We start from the raw sequence: 19216 nt of genomic DNA, 5'->3' as shown, positions 1-19216 counted from the left end.
TGTATGATCTGAAGATCGAAAATCTCTCTAGGGTCAGGAACCTGGGCGGAACCAGCGAAACCCGTTTGGCCAGAAAACATCCAAACATGAGGGGATGGAGGAGCCTCACCATGAGATACATGAGGGAAAAATAAACTAGGAGAATACCAAGGATCCCGTAAAGGGAAGGCCGGACGTTCGGTAACCTCGTGAGAATCACTCGGAGCAGAATCAGAAGAACTTTCACCCTCAGAAGGACTGGGAGTACGCTCTCTCCTCTTTCGGGAAGAAGAAGAAGCCATCGGAACAACACGTACTATGAGAAGAAAGGAGATTGAAAGTGCAAAAAGGGAGAAGACCGGAGTAACAGAGAAGAAGAGAAAAAGAAAGAGAAACTCAAAGAGTGAAAGACTCAGAGAAGCAAAGTGATAAGATGAAACGGCTACAATAAAGGCACAAATAGCAGTTGGGGAAAACAGTTTATGGAAAGACGCGCCAGTTGCCAAAAAATTTAATTTGAAGAAGGGATTAATCAGCGGTTATTAATGAGAAGTAACGGGAAACGAGAAAAGTGGGTAGAGGAGTTTTACCTCAAATACTCAACTGCCACGTCCCGTGTAAAGAGGAAGCTGCAAAAAGTAATAATCATAAGGGAACGCGACACACAAAAGGGAGGTGACCAAAAGCAGTAGAAAAGGGTCGGGATCCCTAGTAAAAAGGAAGGGAACCCAGTAGAAGTTGAGAAAAAGGGGATCCCACGAAAATCTTAGGAAACCTGAATCACTCACGCGTGAGTTTCAGGCAACCCACGAGCTCGGGGGGCTAATTTAGATGTTTGTTTGTTACAAGGGGCAGAAGTCAATGCACCTATGTAATACTAATAAATTTCTTTGTTTTTACCTTAATAGGAAATATACCGCATCAAGCTTCCAGGTTGTCCAGTAGATGTTGGTGAAGGGAAACCTGAAAATCAAAATCATGCCATCATCTTTACTCGAGGAGAAGCCCTGCAAACAATAGACATGAATCAGGTAGTTTCCCTTCTCCTTTATCTGATAATACATTATAAAGTTGACCTACTGTGTTTTCTTACCTTTTATTTCTTTTTTTAAGGATAATTACTTTGAAGAAGCTTTCAAAATGAGAAATGTACTGGAAGAATACCTAAAACCTCAGCATAGCCAACAGAAACCCACGATATTGGGTTTGAGGGAGCATATATTCACTGGAAGGTCAGCCTGATTTATATCTTTAATTATAAATTGGATGTGAATAAGTTTTTGACTTTCTTATTTGTTTATTTATTGAAAGTTAACAAAATTACCGTTGCACTTATAAAAAGTGAGGCTTTAAAAAAATTTATATAAGCAAATAATTGAAAAAGTTATAAGAAAAAAGAAGCTATCCAAAGATTCCAAACTCACCATTAAAACTCCGATACCGCAGTATGGTGCTCCCCTACATGCAAAGGCCAAGACAGGCTACCTATGCCCTTTTGTGTGTGTGTATATATATATATATACATATATATTTTTTTTTTAATTTTACAGAGACTTGTTTGGCTGTTTAAACTTCTTTTCTTTTTTCTTTTTTTAGCAGGATTTTGCAAAATAATATTATTTAAATATTTATTTTCCATAATAATGTTTTTTTTATTTAAATATTTGACAACTAAGCATTTTCTTACAGTTGTATTTTGAAGGAAAATGTGTCTCTTGTAACTTTTATACAAGACATCCATGTAACAACCTAATGAATGAATATCATGTGGGAAATTAGTGAGACCAAATGTGACAAAGGAGTAGAAAACTAAATCACATGGAATTCACTTATTACGTTATTACTTGAGTGACTTAGTATAGTTGTTACAAGAGATACTTTCTCGTTTTGAAGACACCATTTGGTAGGGAGCACATCATCTGCAATTTCTCAACCTATAATCCCCTGCAATATACATGATTCAATTATAAACTGCCAACTAATTAACAAAAAATACATCAGTGCCAATTCAGGAATATGATATGTCAAACTCACTAGCCAAACCCCCCCAACATAGCTCACCTTCTTTCTTGTATCCAAACAATACCAAACCTCCATTACTCTTCCACCATCCGTGAGTCACTTTTGTCCACCAGTTATACTCTTTCTCTCTTTTTTCATTACTCCTTCCTCCCTCCTCACTGATCTCCTCTTTTCTCTCCTCACTTCATTTCACCTTCACCTGTCATTGCTGTGGGTTTTGCAAGATTGAAAGATAGGTTTAGAAATGATGGCAACTCCAAGCCAAACCCACATTTCTTTTATGCTTCAATTGTACTGGTGCCTGGTGGTGGGTGGGGGCTTTGGACCAGTTGATTTGTCAAGGCATATGCAAAGAATTCTGACCTTTAGAAATAAGATCCCCCAAGCTTTTAAGTTTTTTTTTTTTTTCTTTTTTTTCTTTTATTCTTAGCTAATTGCCCTCACATTTGAGAAAGAGCAATGTGAGGAACACAACTACTTTCACAACTTATTAGGGTGACAAGTTTGGGTTGAAGCAAAAATATCTCGTTCACATGGGTCTTCTACTAAAACCACTTTTATTATGTTCCAATCACAAACCGTAAAATTTTTGTCTCCATACTTATTGTTTATAAATAAATAATAAATAAATAAAGGTGAGCAAAATGACAAATGGCATGTCCTAAGGCTTATGGAAATGAAGATTTTCATCTCTTAACAAAATGAGTGATAATGGAAATGAAGCAATTCACACTATAGAAAACATCACACTGATTTTATTAGTATATCTTATTTTTCCCCCTTGTATTTTGCAGTTTTTCATCACTTGCACAGTTTGTGTCCAATCAGGAGACTAGTTTTGTAACTATCGGGCAACGAATTTTGGCAAATCCTCTCAGGTGAGCATAAAGTTTTAATCCACATGGAATTAGTGCTTATGTGATTCTATATATATTTTATTGTCAACATTCACATGGCAATCTTTAAGTCACTCTTTGACTGTGTTTTGTTTTATGTCTTTTTCTGCTTCCATCAGCAAATAGGGAGTTTTATTTTTATTTTCAGGGTGTGTGTGTGGGGGGGGGGGGGGGGGGGGCACCATTCTTAGTCACAAAAGCTATTTTTGCTTATATATATTTCTTCTAGCCCTAAAGGAATCAAAATAACATTTGTAGCACTTAACTTTAAGGTCAAATACCCAACTTAAAGCAACCCTCAGGAACAATCATGTTACAACTAAGTATGTGGCAAGTTTAGATGAACCCACATCTATAGATTTCATGAATATTCACACATTGTGCTTCACTCAAGTTGGCAAGTTTATATGAACCAATGTCTGCAAAAGCTTCCTAAGGACTTGCCATTGTTCTAAACTCTTGATGGAAACTAAAATAGAGATACCTCTTAGATGTTTGTGATTATATTTTTTGTGTATATGCCTATAAGTTGTATTTCGAATAGCTTCCTTCCATTAAAAGAATAAGGCCGTCCTAGAGAGTGAGATCATTGAGTTTCAAAACCCATTAAATGTGAGTGTAACTTATCTATTAGAAATTCTGAAAGAGTATATTGTATTTCTCAAGTATTAAACTATACAAGAGTGCTTTTATATAGGAGGCATATAAGTGCATTACAAGACATATAAGTGCAATACAAGTATGTGTGCTACGCAATAATGTGTGTGCTATGCAATTATGTGTTAGGTGCAAAGGAAAGTGGGCCTAAAGCCAAATGGATCTATACACATTAACAATCCCCCTCTAAGCCAAGGAGGGTGAGAACCAACTTGAGTACAAGTATTTGTGCTACAATTATGTGTGAGGTCCAAGACAAGGAAAGTGGGCCTAAAGCCGAATGACTATACACATTAACAACCCCCTCAAACTCAAGGAGGGTGAGAGACCAACTTGAGTTTTTCAATCAAAGCATGAAGGTGGCTCGTAGGGTGTGACTTGGTGAAGGTCTCTGCAAGTTGATCTTGAGAGGATTCATATAGCAACTTGAGAAAGCCCTAGAGCAAATGATGACAGACAAAATGGCAATCAATCTCGATGTGTTTGGATCGTTCATGGAAGATATCATTATGAGCAATTTGAATGCCACTCCAATTATCACACAATAAAGAGGAGTGTCAGATGATGGGACAAACCTGAATCCTTGAGGAGCCATCGAAGCCAAATGAATTCAAATGGGATGTCAACAAGGGCACGATATTTAGCTTCAGTGCTGGAGCGGGCCACAACAATTTGTTCCTTGCTTCGCTAAGAGATCAAGGATGAGCCAAGAAGGAAGGAATAACTAATGGTGAACAATCGATCAGTGGGGTATCTTGCCCAATTAGGATTAGAGTATGCACGGAGAACAAGACGAGACTAACCAAAGAAGTGAAGGCCATGAAAGAGAGTACCCTAAAGATATCGAAAAATGCACAAGACAACAGTATAGTGAGTTGATTGTAGAGCAAATATAAACTGGCTCATCTAGTGAACAAAATAAGATAGGTTTGGATGAGTGAATCACAGGATCCAAAGCAATTTGAATCGCTGCATGATTGTCACAATACATAGCCAAAGTTAATTGCACATTACCTTGATTCCTCAAGTAGATGTTTAATCCGCATTAGCTCATATGATGTATGATCCATGGCTCTATACTCAGCTTCTACATTAGAATGGGATAGAACATTCTGCTTCTTACTTCTCTAAGTAGACAAGTTGCTCCCTAAAAGGGTGCAGTATCCAATAGTTGATATTCCATCTGAGGCGGATCCTGCCCATTCCGAACATGTAAATGCCTATTCTCATAAATGACTATTAGCCTTGTAAAGACATCCACAGCCAAGTAGACTTGGTGATTGGTCAGGTTGATCGAGTTCAATCTGGTCGAGTTCGGGTCAAAAACTTATTGGACTAAAATTGGTTGCTATTCCTCTGACTGTTACCCAGCCTTTGATGAGCAAGATCAACCAGGAATAATCAGTATTTTTCTAACATACCAAAAAAAAAAAAAAAGTAAAAAAAACTCGAAGATAAAAGTTGAATAATACATAATCCTTAAGTTTGTAGTCTGACAATTAATTCTAAATAGTCCATTAGTCTAATTAATTCTTTGTGTTAGGTATTTACAATGAATTTTTTTTCTGAATCTTTTTGGGTTGGCTCTATTGTGGCTTCCAACTTTCTGATAAAACTCTTAAATTCAATTGAGATGGACTCTTAATATTTTCAATATGCTACTTGTTGAATTTGGATTCAGATGCCGAGAATGGTGCTTAACTTTTGAAACTTTTCCAGTATTTCTCAAACTCAAGCTTTTTACTAAATTTGAAGAGATTTTGGAGCAACCAAGACTCCAGTAACTCCTCATTTGGATTGACTGTACGTTGATGATAGTTACAATAAGCTATGGAGGTCCAAATCCCCAAAACCTGTCTGTCAATAGAACTTCCTTAACGAATGATGGAAGTCTTTCAAATTTATTATTTCCAATTTAAAGTATTGGGTGTTACTTTGACAACCTTGCTTTGTTACCACAGCCTTTCGGATGGTGAATAATCTTCTGCCAGGCATCTATTTATAGATGCACTAATTCATGTTAGAATTATGTTTAAATAATTAAATTGACCATTTCCCATCAACTTAAGCTTTTGGGACAATCAGTAATTCACCATTTCCTAAGTTTGACCCCTATCTTTGCTCTACATTCCATTTAAAATGTTAAAAATCTCACATGTTGGGCCCAACTTATTAAGGGGGAGCTTGGGCCCACACATAAGGTGGGTGTTAAAATTATGGTTAAATGATTAAATTCACCATTTCTTATCAGCTTAAGTTTTTGGGACAATAAGTAATTTAACAATACCATTTCATAACATACATTACCCTACAACAAGGAGTTGTCTATATTTAAGGTATATTACACCCTGTAGAGCTGTGTCTATTGAGTTTGAATTTTATTCAAGCTCTATATAGGAAGTTTCTCACCATGATATAGGAAGAAATACGGCATGTGGGGGTGCAACATTATTTTGGTGTGATCACCCCATTCCTTCAACATATGCACCTAGTGGATTTTGAATCCAAGACATCACTTTCCATCCCATTATTATGAAAGAGGGAAGTGTCATTTGAGCTGGAGCCCATTGTCATGAATGACTTAGTTTCCTGCTAGCTGATGTTATTCTGCACTCTTATTATTTGTCTATTAAATGTTCCATGTAACTTTGCAGGGTACGGTTCCATTATGGTCATCCTGATATATTTGATAGAATCTTCCACATAACAAGGGGCGACATAAGCAAAGCTTCAAAAATGATTAATCTAAACGAGAATATATCTGCAGGTAAGTTCTGGTTCATTAAAGATGATTGATTACTTGGTATTTTTTGCTCACTATATTGGACTTATCTCTTCAGGATTAAATTCAACTCTGCGTGGGGGATTTATAACACATCATGAGTATATTCAAGTAGGCAAGGGGTGTGATGTGGGGATGAATCAGATATCCCTTTTTGAGACTAAGCTTGCAAATGGAAATGGAGAACAGACACTCAGCCGTGATGTTTATCATCTTGGACATCGATTTGACTTGTATAGGATGTTGTCATTCTACTTCACAACAGTGGGTTTCTATTTTAGTAGTATGGTATGTTAGCTAAACTACTTTCTTTTATATAATCTTTTTTAAGACTGGATTCCTATTTTAGGATGTGCTTGCAAATTTTGTCACCAGATTACTTTTGGTCAATGAGTATGATTTTCTTTTTAATATTACTATAGCTGCATTTGGATTGCGTCTGCGTTTTCAAGCAGACGCGTTTCAGCCTTTTTTTCTTTTTTTTTTGAGCCAGCGTCAGGTGCACTTTTCATGGGATGAACAGTACATCAAGGCATATGAACAGTAACCTCATAGTGAACAGTAACTTTTAATTATTTTTTTATTATTTTCAGTTTTCAATTTTCAACAAAATAAGCGATATCTAAATACACACTATGTTCTTTAAATGGTAACTTCTTTTACATTCCAACCTCTTCTTTAGTCTGAAAAGAGCCTTGTGGTTTAGTGGCATCATCCAGTCTCTTTCATGAGGAGAATTTGGGTTCAATTCTCATTTCATACATTGAAGAGGATAAAATATGAGCCTAACGGGCCTATGGTAATGGGCTTGGCGGATAGGAACTGTTGGGCCAATGTAAAGAAGATCCAAACACTCTTCGAAGGCCCATCGCCGAAGGGCACAGTAAGGGCCCATGATCTAAGATCTCTATTGCTCATTGCCTAGAAACGCCCTAGAATCCCAAGATGGAAATCCGAGCACAAGGGTGATTCTAGAAGACATGCACACTAAAAATAGATCTCCTCTATAAGGAAAACCTTGCTCGCCACGCTCAGAAAGACTTGAAATAGAGTCCCATATGGAAAAGACTTGGACACCAAGAAGGAAAAGCCGACTCTCTACTACTCTAAAAGACCTAATACCCTCGCAAATCAAGGCACGCATAATTTACCCTCTCTAGCACTCTAGAGTTGTGAGAAGAATTCTAACTTGACCTTCGGAGAGTGTTTGGTCGGCACCACACCGGTGCTCTCTAAGGTTTTCTTTCGATTGTTTTTGTTGTGCAGGTTTGCTTCGAGTCGTGAGTGCTATGTGACCTATTGGTGATATTTTCAGCATCATCATACATAATGATTTTCTACAAACTCCTGTTCGTATTTTGTATAGATATTAAATAGACGACTATGGCTTCATTTGGATATTTTGTTGTTTCAGTTGACCGTGCTTACTGTAGATGTATTTCTGTATGGGCGTATGTACTTAGTTTTTAGTGGAATTGAGAAAGAGATCCTTAGGAATCCAAGCATACAACAGAGCAAGGCCCTTGAAGAGGTTCTGGTTACCTAATCTGTTTTCCAGTTTGGCTTATTGCTAATGCTGCCCATGGTTATGGAAATTGACCTGGAAAAAGGATTTCGTACTGCCCTCAGTGATTTTATCATCATGCAACTACAACTGGTCTCAGTATTCTTTATGTTCCAGCTTGGAACAAAAGCACATTATTATGGAAGAACAATTTTGCATGGAGGTTCTAAATATCAAGCTACTGGCCGAGGATTTATTGTTTTTCATGCTAAGTTTACTGATAACTACAGGCTGTACTCACGAAGTCACTTTGTGAAGGGATTGGAGCTGTTTATTCCATTGATCGTATATGAAGCTTATGGGCAATCGTATCACACTTCATATCTTGATCAATTCATCACTTTCTCTATGTGGTTTCTTGTTGCTTCATGGTTGTTTGCTCCTTTCGTGTTCAATCCATCTGGTTTTGACTGGCCAAAGATAGTAGATGATTGGACGGATTGGAAGATGTGGATGGGAAATCGTGGTGGTATTGGGGTTCCACCTTCCAAAATTTGGGAATCATGGTGGAAGGAAGAACATGAACACTTAAAATATACAAGTATCAGGGGGAGAGTGGTTGAGATAATACTTGTTGAAGTAGGGCCCGTGTGTGGCTTGAATTGCCACAAGCCCACCTTCTTTGACCAAATCCTATTTGGAATAGTAACCCACCTTTTAGCCGACTTTGACATATATATATATATATATATATATTAGGTTTTGTGAAGCCATGTGCAGCCGTGAGAACACATATAGAAAAATTCCAATTAACCTAGTGAGCAAGCCGTATGAGAGAAAATAGAGAAAAGAGAGACAGCCAGTTTCTATTCTTATTTTTTCTGTGAGAGAGTGCTAGGGTGTAATTGGGATTTGGGTTTCGTGAGAGTGTTCTTGTGCACTATTGTATTTTCCCTGATAATAGTGAAATCCCTGCAACTCCGTGGACGTAGGCAAATTGCCGAACCACGTAAATATTGTCTTGTGCGTGTGATTATTTTCTTTGACGTGTGTTTTCTCTATTTGTTTTGTTTCTCACAGGTTAGGAATTTTTGGTTAAATTCCCTACAACTGGTATCAGAGCCTAGGTTTAAGTGAGAGCAATGGCAGAGGAAGCAGGAAAGGCGTCTGGAATAGAAAAGTTCGATGGCACAGACTTTGGATTTTGGAGGATGCAAATCGAGGATTACCTTTATGGGAGGAAGTTGCATCTACCGCTTCTAGGGGAAAAACCTGAGGCTATGAAGGCTGAGGAATGGGCTCTTCTTGACAGACAGGTATTGGGAGTTATCAGGTTAACTCTATCTAGGTCTGTTGCACACAATGTTGTAAAGGAGAAGACCACAGCAGATCTAATGAAGGTTTTGTTTGGTATGTATGAAAAGCCGTCAGCAAACAATAAAGTGCACTTGATGAAGAAACTGTTCAATCTGAAGATGGCAGAGAATGCATCAGTAGCACAACATCTGAATGAATTTAACACTATCACAAATCAATTGTCGTCTGTAGAAATTGATTTTGATGATGAGATTCGTGCTCTGATCGTCTTGGCTTCTTTGCCAAACAGTTGGGAGGCAATGAGGATGGCAGTAAGCAATTCTACAGGAAAAGAAAAGCTCAAGTACAATGATATACGAGATTTAATTCTGGCTGAGGAGATTCGCCGAAGAGATGCAGGCGAAACCTTTGGATCTGGTTCTGCCCTAAACCTTGAGACAAGAGGCAGAGGTAATAACAGAAATTCAAATCCTGGCAGATCAAAATCCAGAAATTCTAATCGAAATAGAAGTAAATCTAGATCAGGCCAACAAGTACAATGCTGGAATTGTGGGAAAACAGGTCACTTTAGGAATCAATGCAAAAGTCCTAAGAAGAAGAATGAAGATGATTCTGCTAATGCTGTAACATAAGAGGTACAGGATGCATTACTTCTTGCAGTAGACAGTCCACTTGATGATTGGGTTTTGGATTCAGGAGCTTCGTTTCATACCACTCCACACTGAGAAATCATACAGAATTATGTTGCAGGTGATTTTGGTAAGGTGTATTTGGCTGATGGCTCAGCCTTGGATGTTGTGGGCATGGGAGATGTTCGAATATTGTTGCCTAATGGGTCTGTTTGGTTACTGGAGAAGATTCGACATATTCCTGACCTGAGGAGGAATCTGATTTCTGTTGGACAACTTGATGATGAAGGTCATGCAATACAATTTGTTGGTGGTACTTGGAAGGTTACAAAAGGAGCTAAGGTATTGGCTCGTGGAAAGAAAACTGGTACTCTGTATATGACCTCAAGTCCAAGAGACACAATTGCAGTTGCTGATGCAAGTACTGATACAAACCTATGGCACCGAAGACTTGGTCACATGAGTGAGAAAGGGATGAAGATGCTGCTGTCAAAAGGAAAATTACCAGAATTGAAGTCCATTGATTTTGACATGTGTGAAAGTTGCATCTTAGGAAAGCAGAAAAAGGTGAGCTTCTTGAAAACTGGCAGGACACCGAAGGCTGAAAAATTGGAGTTAGTACACACTGATTTGTGGGGGCCTTCTCCGGTTGCATCCCTTGGAGGTTCAAGGTACTACATCACTTTTATTAATGACTCAAGCAGAAAGGTATGGGTTTATTTTCTGAAAAATAAATCTGATGTATTTGAAACCTTTAAGAAGTGGAAGGCCATGGTTGAGACAGAAACAGGTTTAAAAGTAAAATGTTTGAGGTCAGATAATGGAGGAGAGTACATAGATGGAGGGTTCAGTGAGTATTGTGCTGCACAGGGAATTAGGATGGAGAAGACCATTCCTGGGACACCCCAGCAGAATGGTGCGGCTGAGCGCATGAACAGAACTCTCAATGAGCGTGCTAGGAGTATGAGGTTGCATGCTGGACTACCAAAAACTTTTTGGGCTGATGCTGTTAGCACTGCAGCTTACCTGATAAACCGAGGACCTTCAGTTCCCATGGAGTTCAGACTTCCTGAGGAGGTTTGGAGCGGTAAAGAGGTAAAGTTTTCACACTTAAAAGTTTTTGGTTGTGTTTCTTATGTTCATATTGATTCTGATGCTCGTAGTAAACTTGATGCAAAGTCTAAAATATGTTTTTTCATTGGCTATGGTGATGAGAAATTTGGCTATAGGTTTTGGGATGAACAAAACAGGAAAATCATCAAAAGTAGAAATGTGATATTTAATGAACAGGTTATGTACAAGGACAAGTCAACTGTAGTGTCAGATGTTACAGGGATAGATCAAAAGAAATCTGAGTTTGTCAACTTAGATGAATTGACTGAAGGTACTGTCCAGAAAAGGGGTGAAGAAGATAAGGAGAATGTAAATTCACAGGTAGATCTGAGTACACCTGTAGCTGAAGTCCGCAGATCTTCCAGGAACATTAGACCTCCACAGCGTTATTCACCCGCTTTAAATTATCTCCTGTTGACTGATGGTGGTGAGCCAGAGTGTTATAATGAAGCCTTGCAAGATGAGAATTCAAGCAAGTGGGAGTTAGCCATGAAGGATGAGATGGATTCCTTGTTGGGGAATCAGACATGGGAACTGACCGAATTGCCAGTAGGAAAGAAGGCTTTGCACAACAAGTGGGTATACAGAATAAAGAATGAGCATGATGGTAGCAAACGTTACAAGGCCAGATTAGTTGTTAAAGGGTTCCAGCAGAAGGAAGGCATTGACTACACAGAGATATTTTCTCCAGTTGTGAAGATGTCAACAATCAGACTAGTACTGGGAATGGTGGCTGCAGAAAACTTACACCTTGAGCAGTTAGATGTGAAGACAGCATTCCTTCATGGTGACTTGGAGGAAGATCTTTACATGATTCAGCCGGAAGGGTTCATTGCTCAAGGACAAGAGAATTTAGTATGCAAACTGAAAAAGAGCTTGTATGGCCTAAAACAAGCTCCAAGACAGTGGTACAAGAAATTTGACAGTTTTATGCATAGAATTGAGTTCAAGAGATGTGAAGCTAATCACTGTTGCTATGTTAAGTCTTTTGACAATTCTTACATCATATTACTGTTGTATGTGGATGATATGCTTATTGCAGGGTCTAGCATTGAGGAGATTAATAATCTGAAGAAGCAATTGTCCAAACAGTTTGCAATGAATGATTTGGGAGCTGCAAAGCAAATCCTTGGTATAAGAATCATTAGAGACAAGGCTAATGGTACATTGAAGCTTTCACAGTCAGAGTATGTGAAGAAAGTTCTCAGCAGGTTCAACATGAATGAAGCAAAACCAGTGAGCACACCCTTGGGTAGTCATTTCAAACTAAGCAAAGAACAATCACCGAAGACAGAAGAAGAAAGGGACCACATGAGCAAGGTGCCCTATGCCTCAGCTATTGGCAGCTTGATGTATGCTATGGTGTGTACAAGGCCAGACATTGCACATGCAATGGGAGTTGTGAGCAGATTCATGAGTAGGCCTGGAAAACAGCATTGGGAGGCAGTTAAGTGGATTCTGAGATATCTGAAGGGTTCATCAGATACATGTCTTTGCTTTACAGGTGCAAGTTTGAAACTGCAGGGTTATGTAGATGCTGATTTTGCTGGTGATATTGATAGTAGAAAGAGTACTACTGGGTTTGTTTTTACTATGGGTGGTACAGCTATATCATGGGCTTCAAATCTACAAAAGATTGTTACTTTGTCTACTACAGAAGCTGAGTATGTTGCAGCAACTGAAACTGGAAAGGAGATGATTTGGCTACATGGTTTCTTAGATGAATTGGGTAAGAAGCAGGAGATGGACATTCTACACAGTGACAGTCAGAGTGCAATCTTTCTTGCCAAGAATTCGGCTTTTCATTCAAAATCGAAGCACATACAGACAAAATACCACTTTATCCGTTACCTTGTTGAAGATAAGCTGGTAATGCTTGAGAAGATTTGTGGATTTAAGAACCCGGCAGACATGTTGACTAAGGGTGTCACTATTGAGAAGTTGAAGCTGTGCGCAGCTTCAATTGGTCTTCTAGCTTGAGGACAGAAGGATGAGTTGCAGGGATGAGGGATTGTGTTATGGAGGATTGTGGCTGATATTTGCAGCTTGTGAGCCCTTAAGGGCTAAGGTGGAGCTGATGGAGGAGTTTGCTAGTGTAGCTTGATCAATTCAAGCCAAGGTGGAGATTTGTTGAAGTAGGGCCCGTGTGTGGCTTGAATTGCCACAAGCCCACCTTCTTTGACCAAATCCTATTTGGAATAGTAACCCACCTTTTAGCCGACTTTGACATATATATATATATATATATATATTAGGTTTTGTGAAGCCATGTGCAGCCGTGAGAACACATATAGAAAAATTCCAATTAACCTAGTGAGCAAGCCGTATGAGAGAAAATAGAGAAAAGAGAGGCAGCCAGTTTCTATTCTTATTTTTTCTGTGAGAGAGTGCTAGGGTGTAATTGGGATTTGGGTTTCGTGAGAGTATTCTTGTGCACTATTGTATTTTCCCTGATAATAGTGAAATCCCTGCAACTCCGTGGACGTAGGCAAATTGCCGAACCACGTAAATATTGTCTTGTGCGTGTGATTATTTTCTTTGACGTGTGTTTTCTCTATTTGTTTTGTTTCTCACAGGTTAGGAATTTTTGGTTAAATTCCCTACAATACTTGCTTTTCCCTTCTTTGTATACCAGTATGGAATTGTCTACCACCTTCACATAGCTCATTATAGCAAGAGCTTGCTGGTAATAATTCTTACATCCTACAATTATGGTTTTCTTGTTGGACTATTAAAGTCTATTTAGGTTTATGGAACCAGCTTACACCGTCTGACATTTACTTCGGGCCACTTTCTTTGTAGGTTTATGGAATTTCTTGGTCAGTGATGGTGACTGCTCTTCTCGTCCTAATGGTATGCAAATGGAACTCACAGATATACAGTAAATTTATGTCAAAGTAATTAACTTAAGTGAAACTACTAGCTTAAATGATTATTCAAGCTGACACCAATATGTGAATTTATTTACGTTTTAACACACAAAACTGAATAGTAAAAATAGAGCTGCATAGGGGTTTGTGGTGTAAACGTGGGTTGATAAGGCCAAATTACGTTAATCCCTTGTGTACTTTTTCGGCCCCATCTTTTCTATCTTTCTTCTTAACATTAAACAGGTTTACTAAAGTTACGTTTAGACTCCTAGATCAGCTTGCTACCAATTTTACCAATTTATTAATATCAAGTATAAGTAGTCAATTAACTGAATTCAATTGATATGGATAAACAGTAAAGCCAACCACAACAAGAACAATCACACAAGAGATTAGGAATTGTTCACAAAGTGAACCAACAAAGATAAACACTCTAGGGCCTAGCCCAACTGGTCAAATCCACCATAAAGAAGTTGCTATACAACCAAACTCACAAGACCTCCAGTACATGTAATTTGCCTTGTATTGAAGCTCCCAACTCTTGCCGCAACTGCTCTTCAAGCATCTGTCTTCACAGTAATTCAACATAGCAAGTTGAGACGCTGACCGCCAAACCAATCTCTTGGTTACTTCAAAGTCATTTGAAGATTTCTAATGTCGTTGTGGTTTTAATATTGCACTTCAATACCACTAGTGGTGATCTAGTGTTTTGGTGGCTAAATTCACCTCTCCAGGATTTTGCAATTTGGAGAGGGTTGGAAGAATAATCTAAGTTTACAGGGTTTTTTTTTTTTTTTCAATTTGATAGCCATCTTCCTTCGCTGGAGATTAGGGTAAATAAACGGTTTATATATGAGCAGGGTTTAGGCTAGAGTCACAAAATTATCCGCAATGGGATTTCGATTGACCCAAAGTCTACTGAGAGCTTTTGCATGACCAAGATTTTGAATTTTGCTCTACCGAGATTGTATTTCACTTGACCAAATGAATCTTTGATGCACAATGAACTGAAGCTTCAACTTTAGCCTTCATTACCCATTGTTACAATTAACAAACAAACAAAATTGTTATGGAATCACTAATCAGCCAATATCTAAAAATTATAACAAAATCCCCTTTTGGCAGAACAACCCTAATACAGAACTAACTACTAAAGTATAAGGAATTTTTTTTCTAAATAACAATAAATATTAAAAAATTTAGTTAATTGTCACATTTCAAAACAATTTTGAAAACTAGCATCTCGAGTTTCTAAAACTCAAGTTCCAAGACAAAACTCGAGTTTTTAAGTCTCGATTTGTAAGTGGATTAAGTTAAAGTGGGAAAAAAATCAGGCTGAAAATCGAGTTTTAAAAACTTGATTTCCATTAATTGAGAAAAACGCCGCTATAGGTCTGTCAAACGTCACTATAGGTCTTAAAAACGCCACTATAGGACCCCTAAACCTGTACTTACAAAAAATTTTTTCAGAAAAACGCCGCTATAGGGATTTAAAACGTCACTGTAAGGCTTAAAAACGCCACTATAGGTGAAATTTTTTTGCATGGAAATCGAGTTTTAAAGACTCAAGATCTATGTGGCATTTTCACACTCGCAAGACAAGTCTTTTGGACTCGAGATGTTAGTTTTCTTAATTCTTTGAAAACGTTCCTAACTTACTATTTTGAATGGCTGATGGATGATGTTATGCACAATACCTCAAAGTATAAGTTATGAAACACATACCAAACTAACTTACACCTAGACTAGAGACCAAGTTGATTAACTCTTACAAAAGTGCATGTCTTTCCTAAAGAAAAAATAAACTAAATAAAAAACGTTAAACTCATAGGATACAGGTAATATAAGAACAACATCGATCAAGTATATCAAGAGATATTAAAAATAGAAAGAACAAACTAGACCATACATCAACAATCACCAATTGACTACAATGATCATTCAATCATGGGATTAACGCGGACATGTTAACAACAATTTAGGCTTAGTATCAATGAAACACAAATAACATGTCCAACATAGCAACAGTTACATACGTTCATAGGCTTAAACACAGTCAAACCAAGATACGAAAGATATTGCATAGAACACATATATCAATTAAGCTCAATGCATAAAAAGTAATTGTTAAGTGTTTAGAGATTACATCATTGAATCACAAAATATAAGAAATTACTAAAACAAAAATTAGTTATCTCCCCCCAAATATATTCATCCCCATTATGAAAAAAGAAATATTAATCATATTCTCTCCCCGTAAGTCTACTACCAAAATTTCCTCCCCCCTTTTTTGTCATGAAGTGCCTAGGGAGTATATCATGCTGTCATCATGATCAACATTAAGGAAATCTCTAATGTCTCAAACTTCTGTACTTAAATTAGCTAATGTTACCTCAATACACTCCTGACCCTGTAGTAGCTGATAGAGAAGAGGTAGGATATTTGTTGGAGCAACAGGTGGAGCTTGGAGTACTTCATCTTCCTCATCCAAAAACCAACTCTTGAAGCAAATCTAAAAATTTCTCATAATAGGATTTTGGTTGACCGAAAGCTTCTGCCTGGAGCTCACGCAACCCAGAATCTGCTTCACAACTTATATTTTGAATTTCGCTTGACCAAGATTGTTCTTTGCTCGACTGAATGAATCTTTGTTGCACAATGAACTAAAGCTTCAACTTTATCCTTCAATACCCATTGTCACAATATAAAAATGAAATCCAACAATTTCAAAATAATAATAACAAAAACAATTGATGCAATTAGGCAACATCTAAAATTCCAAACAGTTACAAATTATACAAAAAGGAAAAGCAAAGTTACAAATACACACACACATATATATTATGGTGCAATTTTTTTATTTTCTCTTGCCTCTTCTCTCTTTTTTTATTTTCTTTTGAATATATATATATATATATATATTTATATTATGGAAAAAGTTAATAGATGCACTAAGGGCATTTGTTAGTGGACCTTTTTAGGAAACATTTTATGAGAAAATAAAAAAGTAACTAATTTTTTTACAGCTTTTTATATTTTCCATGAAAATGGTATCAAAACTTTCCTAAAATGGTCAATTAACAAATGCCTTAAAAGGCATCTGTTAACCAGACCCATTATATTTTTTACTCTTGAAGCATACATGTTCATTTGGTATTTTGTTGCCTATATTCTTCCCATGCTGCTGCCAGATGGTGCCAATGGGTAGAAGAAGACTTGACGCCAAGTTTCAGATCTTGTTCAGGATTCTCAAAGCGCTTTTGTTCCTTGGCTTCATGTCGATCATGATTTTCCTTTTTGTTTTACATAGGCTCACTATATCAGATTTATTTGCTGCTATCCTTGCCTTCACACCCACGGGATGGGCCCTTCTTCTTGTAAGTTTAAAATTCTGCATATTCTTAACATGAAAAGAACTGGGTAGTTTGTGAGTTTTTAGATAAACTATGCCATTTGTCTTAAAAACTTCCTGCCTTATTGAAATTGCCATTAATTTAGCAGCAAATTAAATTCAAATTAGTAAGCATTAATATTCAAACATAGTTGTACTTGCATGGTATTCAAGAAAACATAACTCTCTTTTTTCTTTTCTTTTTTAGAAATAACATAACAAATTCTTTTTTGAGAATTATTCTGTATATCTTTTAGTGACAACATATGCTGCTCTTTAACACCAACGGTGTTTATCTAGTGGTCATTGGGCTTACTCTCAAGTGGTTTGGAGGATGGAGATTCCAAGTTCAAATCCCACAATTGGAAGTTCTTAGGAAAAACCCCACACCCCAGCTCAATGCCCACTAGTGCTCTCTTAGGGCTAGTATAACAACTATGGCTCACCGGTTTCCCTGCTTGCAAGCCCAAACCCAATAGATAAGATGCTATTATGTTAACACCCAAGTAGAGAAACTACTCTAGTCAGACCCTCCTAACCTTTTTAGTTAAAAAAAAAAAAAAAAGCATATTCTGCTCTTGTCCCTGTATTTTCCCAGGCCAAGAAAATTATCATATTCTTTTTTCTGGCTCAAGAATCTTTTTCACTTCTCCTTACTGTTATTTATGTAATATTTTTCCCATTGATTCTTCAGTTGCAAATTCCAATGCATATTGTATGTTCTACATTTCCTAAAATTTCAAAGTAGACTAAGGGTATGTTTGGTAACTGTTTTTTCCCCTTATTTTTTATTTTCAAAAACAATTTTTTATTTTTGAGACTAAAAAACTTGTTTGGCAACTCAAAACTCAATTTGTGAAGGAAACTAAAAACATGCAAAATGCTATTTTCAATATCTAATTTTCAAAAGTCAATGAAAACATATTTAATGTAATGAATTTGACTCATTTAATGAGTTAGCATTAGAGTTCAAATCCTAGTAACAACATATTTTAATATTTTCTATTTTTTTTCTTCAAAAAACTATCTTTTTAATTTCAACTAACCAAATATGTTTTTGATTTCAAAAATATAAGAAATTTTTTTTTCTTTATATTCCCATAATCAAATTTTTAAAAATAGAAAACAAAAACATGTTTGTTGAAAATAGCCTTAGATTTTGAATTTGTTGAAGTTACAATTTTTTTCTGTTTGAACCGTGACAAAGTGCTAGGATTTGTCACATTTTTGGACAATGTGCTTAAATTAAACTAATTGACCATTCCTTAAATTAGCTCTTGAGTGGCTTGGTTCTTAGAAAGATATTTCTTAGTGAAGACGATGAGGTTTTTCAATTGATGAATTATGATTCACTAAATCAATTCTTCCTTTGTCTTGTCCTTCCAAGGTTGGGCAGGCATGCAGGCCATTATTGAAGAGGGTAGGATTCTGGGATTCATTAGTGGAGCTAGCAAGAGCATATGATTACATAATGGGGCTGATAGTCTTTTTGCCAATAACCATTTTGTCTTGGATCCCAATTGTATCAGAGTTCCAAACACGCATGCTCTTCACCAAGCATTTAGTAGGGACTTCCAGATTTCAATGATTCTTGCTGGAAGGAAGGAGAAAACAACTTGAAGCCTTAGTATTAGAGTTTTTCCTTCTTCATTTTTGGGAGGTATTGTGCATATCAGATTCCTTCAGCCATTCAAAATAGTAAGTTAGGCACGTTTTCAAACAATTAAGAAAACTAACATCTCGAGTTTTTGAAACTCGGGATTCAACTTAAAAACCGACTCTTATACACTCGCTTTCCATTTGTTTTGCACTGCTGAGGTGGCAAAAATTGCCACGCGGATCTCGAGTCTTTAAGACTCGAGTTTTGCCTGGCACAAACCGAGTCTATAAGACTCGAGATTCAATTAGAGGAATAAATAATTTCAACAGATCTCGAGTCTTATAGACTCGAGTTTTTGCTGGCACAAACCGAGTCTATAAGACTCGAGATTTACTTATCCAAACGGTGTTCTAAAACTTTGAACAGAACTCGAGTCTATAAGACTCGAGTTCTGGT

At 37.1% G+C, this 19216-nt stretch overlaps 1 pseudogene; it reads left to right on the top strand.

Annotated features, from left to right (window-relative positions):
• The first annotated feature begins 297 nt into the window (after positions 1-297).
• On the top strand, positions 298-18780 carry LOC115973528 (annotated as a pseudogene).
• Positions 18781-19216: the final 436 nt, after the last annotated feature.

The sequence above is a fragment of the Quercus lobata genome, unplaced genomic scaffold (genome assembly GCF_001633185.2).
Source record: "Quercus lobata isolate SW786 unplaced genomic scaffold, ValleyOak3.0 Primary Assembly Scq3eQI_178, whole genome shotgun sequence".
Taxonomy (NCBI): Eukaryota; Viridiplantae; Streptophyta; class Magnoliopsida; order Fagales; family Fagaceae; genus Quercus; species Quercus lobata.
Note: the sequence above shows the minus strand (reverse complement) of the source record. Positions and strands in the feature narration are given on the sequence as shown.